The sequence below is a fragment of the Anopheles funestus genome, chromosome 2RL, assembly GCF_943734845.2.
Source record: "Anopheles funestus chromosome 2RL, idAnoFuneDA-416_04, whole genome shotgun sequence".
Classification (NCBI taxonomy): domain Eukaryota; kingdom Metazoa; phylum Arthropoda; class Insecta; order Diptera; family Culicidae; genus Anopheles; species Anopheles funestus.
Window position 1 is genome coordinate 39,160,936 of NC_064598.1, and position 6,112 is coordinate 39,167,047.

Consider the following 6,112-nt stretch of genomic DNA (forward strand, 5'->3'; position numbering starts at 1 on the left):
AAAGCCGCTTCGATGATGCATCCCGAAAAGGTGCAGAACCGTGTCCGGGGTTGGGCAAAGGGTTTGTTGTTATAGTATTTTCCTCCAGTCCAGTTCCGTACACTGTTTTCCGGGCCCGGCTTTTCCATGCGGTACCGGTCTCCACACCGCACTGGTTGATGCCACAGGTTGATCACAGTCGATGGGAAAAGTTGACGATTGTTTTGGCAAGAAACCGGTGTACTGCTGGTTTGACCTTAGACGCTATCGAGTGGATATAGAATTAATAGTGTGCATCATAGCACAACCGACAGTACAAAGACAGTCTCCCCACCGTGTGGTCAGCCAAACAGTAGACGTGGACAGGAAATATTAAACGAGTACAAATGTCTTTGGCTTCACCGGGTTTCCTGTTTGTAAAATATCTCTTGATGTCGCATTGATTGGATCGCACGAAAAACCATATTCACACCGATTGCAGACATTCTGAGCACAAAAAGTGTTATCCTTTCTGCAGCATTTGCGTAGAAGGCGATTCCCCTTTGTTGATTTATATAAAAATGAATTATTCAGGAATGAAAAATCTGTTGCACAAAACTTTTATTCCACAAACCATGTCTGCTTTCGGCCTTTTCCAGTATTTGATTGTTTTTTTTTTCTGGGACGTTGCGGGATGGTAGCGGCTGTTGGCTATGTATTAACAACAAATTCATTGTACGGCGCGCGCGCGCCATGTTGCCTTGCCGTACGGAATATAAAACTCAGCTAATTTTAATCAACAATAACACTGTCTTTTCTTTTGCGAAGTTTAAATAAAATACATCACCAAAAAGGAGAACCGGCGCGGCGGAGAAATCACAACGGGATTTACGAAAACTTCATTTGTTGTTTTAATTCTCCGCAAAACTTCTTACAACTTCTTTCCAGTAGTCGTGGTGGTAAAACTTGTCAAGTGTATAGTCAATGGTGTACAAGTGCGTCTTCATCGGTAGTCTCGCGTACGAACTATACTGTTTGATCGGCATTTTCTATAAACAGCCTACCGCGCCGTATTGGTTTTGAGCAAACAAACAGATCAGCGAGTTTTCTCCAAACTTTCTAGACTATCCAGCCAGCCGTTTATCGTTGCCAGCATTTCATGTGCAAATCAATACAGTTGTACCTGTTCGCTACAAGGATAACTAAATAAATTCTACGAGGCCCTTTTCAAGAGTTTGATCCATCTTCATGATCGTGTCGGCGCTAGCTGAATTTAGCTGACGCATTTTACTGTTGGATGGTTTAGTAGAGAGACGAAAAAAGATGTTTGGGTGTATTTTGAATGGAATTTGATTAAAACGTGCTTTCGGGATCGGATTTGTGTTTCTTTTCCTACCGGATAGGAATTATTTTAGTTCAGTAATAACATAAATCGACTTGTATTGACGTGACGTTTATGTGTAGTGTAATAGTTTGCAGACATTTTTGTATGCACGTTAATTATATACTAAAAAATCTATTCAATACAAATTGTGTAAAATTTTAATTTACATACGGTAAACACGTGTTGAGTTAATTTAAACTATTTTCATTAAAGCAGGTAGCTTTTACAAACCGGCACAAAATGGTGTAATTAAAATTCTAAAACAAAAATGTCTTTCATCATGTAGCGTACGGACACTTTGGAGCAACAAAAAAAAGCGCTTCCCATCGGTGAGATGAAAGGATTGAGCCGGTACAAGTACCGCATTACTGTAACGCGCTGTAAACGAAACGAGTGAATAACGGACTCACCACAAGCGGGGCACGTTCCGGTTATGCGCGTTCAATAACGGAAGCAGTGAATGCAATTTATTGCATTACCACCGTTAACAAATAAGGGATGAGTGATTCATAGCGGACAGTATTTGGCACTACTTGATATCGATTGAATTTTAATTGCTCTACAAAGGTGTAAAGCTGAACCAGCGGAATGATTATTTTTGCTGAAAAGAGCACTTAAATATGCATGTATACTCTGGTAAAGATAATAATTTACTCATTAGGTCACTCTTAGCTACTTTTTTTTCTATCAATGCGATAATGGTAAACACCATCATAAACAGATCATCGTAACAACACGTTTGAGGCAATTTACGGATTATGTTTAAAGCTGATCCAAAAGCTCATCCGTTCATGTGATAATTAAAATATATTAGTATTTTAACTAAATTTTAAAGTAATTATTAAAAATCATTTTTAAATATATTTTAGTACATATTGCGGGAACAGAATTGTTGTTTGGCTCGACGATAGCAGACTGGAACGAAACGAACGTGGACGAGGCGAAAGTGTTAGGGAAATTCATTCGATCGGAAGGATCGTCATGCGGATCGGATAATTTGCGTTTCGAAGCAACAGTTAAATGATTTAATACACTGAATAAGAGAAAATAATGTAGTCCATCTACTGCGCAGAAAAGGAAAAGGACTCATTGCTGGGCGCAAAGCAGATTAATAAGAAACAATGAAAAGTTCTGAAACATAATTTCCAAATTGCAATTCACATTAAAACTACATAACCAATCATTTCGGTTCGGTTTCTGATATTCAACATATTTTTTTTGGGGTTAAACAATTGTTACGCAGTTAATGCATCACTTTAATGTTAATTAATTAATTTTACTATATGACCCTCAAAAGGATTGAAAAATATTCAGCACTTCGGAATGATTTTAATAGTAATCACATTTAAAAAAAATGTTTCAAAACTCTCAACCGTTCTAGTTTTGAAGAAACATCATTTTTAAATCATATTTTTCAAATTTCTTTCTTAAGCTGAAAAAACAAATAAATTATTTCCTGTTTAGAAAAAAATGCCCTCTCTTTTTATTAAGGCTTACCGAACTTTGATCTAATTTGTAGTCGTTACGGTAATAATAGACGAAAACGCGAACCACAAAAGATCATCCTACCGATTCATTCTTACTGAACTTTTCCCATTGAACCCTTCGCTAATGCAATTTAATCGAGCAAATTTGTTGATCCCGATACCGAATGCCCCGCAGCAAATAATGGTTTTGGCAAATTCGTTTTAGAGCAGAATTTTGTGTTGCCTATTTTCGATGCGCTTCAATATTTGACGCAGAAAATCGTTCAAAAGTTTAGGAAACTCAAACTCGGTCGAAAGGTGAAGCGAACAACGAACGACGGAGTAAATCGTCATTGCAAAAAAAAAACGTACTTCTACATTTAGCTGGAGGGGTTTTGTACCATAGATAATCCTATTCGCATCGTAGAGTAATCAATACAGATTGTGATTGATGAGAAAAAAATGCTTCTTTTAGAACGTCATCGCAGCATTGGATGAAAACCCACAAACCGGGTGGAAGTTGTGGAAAGTTGATTTTGTTAACATGTGCTGTTCGCTTACATTCTATCCGTCGTATGAATGTCGTCTTTTAACATGTGATACGATGAGAAAAATATCTCAAGGCATGGTGCAACAACAACAAAAAAAAAGAAAATGATAAAAAATACGCTCAAGCTATGTGTACGCCAATACCGTAAAGTTGAAAATTTTCCTTGAAAAGTTGAAAGAAAATAATGGACTCAAATATCCAAAACACTCGATTACCTATGGCGGTACGTGTCAATATTACCTTATCGTTTAAATGCCAATTTAAAAAAAAAACTACAAAGTGTGTTCTGCAATAAAAGCAACAATTACTATGTTGGTACCAGCTGAAAAGTCAATTGGAATAATTTTGCAACAAAAAAAACCCAGATGGTACAATGGACCATTGGGATAAGGTGGTAATAATGATCGGCTGACCGTTACCAAGCCAAACGTAACAGGTTAACAATTAAAGATTAATGAGGGCCATAAAAGAAGCGGGACTGCTTTGTTAGCTGCTGCCCGATAATGATTCCTACCAAGGGATCTTCGCACCGGAAATGGAGACGCCTGGTCCCTCACACGGATACATCGCGTTCCGCTACGGGCAACCGAACAATAGGGCTAAGGAATGAAATAACGACGACGACGATGATGATGATGATGATGATGTTGATGACGGGAAAATGATAACCGTACCCCGTAAAGAATGGACGGATTACATCACAACCTTTGGACACACTTCGGAAGCCAAGCGAACCCCTTCTTTTCCCCTTTCCGACCGGCTGTACAAACGAATTTCTTTCCTTACGATTTTGGGTGCGTCCACAAAATTGTTACCACTCATATTCACACTCCACTAGAGGGTTGGTATGGCGCGCGCGAGGAAACACATTCAGATGTCTTCACTTTTCTTACCCGTGACACACATCTTCTGCTGCTTGCCATCGGAGAAAACATCCCGCAAATGCTTCTGATTTCGGAGTGCTTTCTTCGGACCTCACGGGCACGTTTTTTCGGCCATCATTACGTGGTAAGGTCCAACGAGTGTCCACTAAAACCTTGGGTGGTATATAATTTAACCGAATGATGCTGATTGTCTGACCATTTCTTCCTTTACCAGCTGGATTGAGTTTCACGTTAAGGTGAACCCAAAAGGTACTGAAGGATTTTTTGTGCATTAATCTTTTTTTAGTTTTATTTTTTGTTAAACAAATTTGACTAAAAGCCTCATAAAGACGCAGCGAAAATTCATCTTTAGAGCTTAACAAAGCTACAAAAAAAAATTTAAAGTAATTTTTCCAATCGACAAACAAATGTTCGTCCATTGGGCGGTAGCGCATTTCCAACCCAACCCACTAAAACCACGGTCGCTTGATTATGACATATACACTTGAACAGTTGTGTCATTTGCATTCAACCACCGACTACAATGGTCCTTGAAGGATGGATCCTTTTCTTCGAGCATGTTTTTCATTTAATAATCTCCTTTTTATATTTACTGTTCGCCGATGCGACGCTGCTGCAGGAACTTTGTTTTTTTCTTACCCCAACCCTTCCCCTTTTTCCATCCCTGTGTCCCTTCCCTAGGCGGACGGAGGACACACACTATGCGTTGGAAAATCACTCACTTGCGGCGCGTTCTATCTTCCTGTCCTGTACGGCCTCCGGCCCAAAACCGACTTTTATTCATCCGTCACTGCTGGACGCGGGACAACATCTTGGCCGCTGGGTTGGGTTGGGAAGGGGGAAATTTGTTTCATGCTTCTGTAACATCATAATGTGCGCCGTGCTGTGTATCCCACCGGTAAGCCGGTTGGGATGGGATGGAAAGCAGAACAAAAAACTGGAACCGAAAGTGATGGTGTAGAATGGAATATGGTGGTCCGGTCGGGTTTAGTGTTCAGGTTCGGTTTGGTGTATAGTGGAGTGTAGCTTTTCTTTTCCTTATATTGCGTGTTTGAAGTGTTTCTTGAACTGACCTTTCTCGAACGGACCGCCGTGATTGTAGTGGTATGGGGGAAGGAAATCGGTAGGTATCCTACCGATTCACCGTCCCATCCCTTCGCTTGTGCTACAGCCATCATCGACAAGAATGGAAACTGGAAATCTTTTGGCTTTTAACAATGGGCAGTACTTGCCTGGAAGGCAGCAGACGATGCTGTTGCTAGCGCGTGGAACTCGCGCGGAAAGTTTCCCTATAAGGTGTGTGAGCGAGAAACCAACCGAAACCGAGAGGGATTGCGTTTGTATGCGAGAGAAACAGAGAGAGAGAAAGAGAATGTTAGGGAGAGGAATCGGGAGTTATATTGGAAAAGTTTCGGACCGTGTCAATAGCGGAAAGGACACCGAGGTACGCATGTTGCACGAGACCTCTTTGGTTTCTCTTCGGTACCGTTGTGAACTTGTTACGCCGATGTTTGAGCACGGGTGCTCGAGATGAATGTGGCGTGCCAAGGTAATTTGATACCAGGTTGCATTGCGTGATTCGGAAAACACTAGACCGACTGCAGGGTTGGGGATTTTGGCGCACACTTCTATGTGAAGATTGAAGCCGAGTATAATCTAGGAAGTAGGAAACGCTTCACCATCCCCTCCCCTGATCGATCGTTCATGTGTCGTAACGGGTGGCCATATCAACTCGGTTAACGAAGGCTTTCACTTTGCTCTTATATATGTGAGCACGTTACAAAAGGTCGCGCCGCTACGTAATGATAAATCAATGACGAGGTAAATAATTTTCACGTACCGGGCGCACCAAAAAGGACCACGTGTCGTA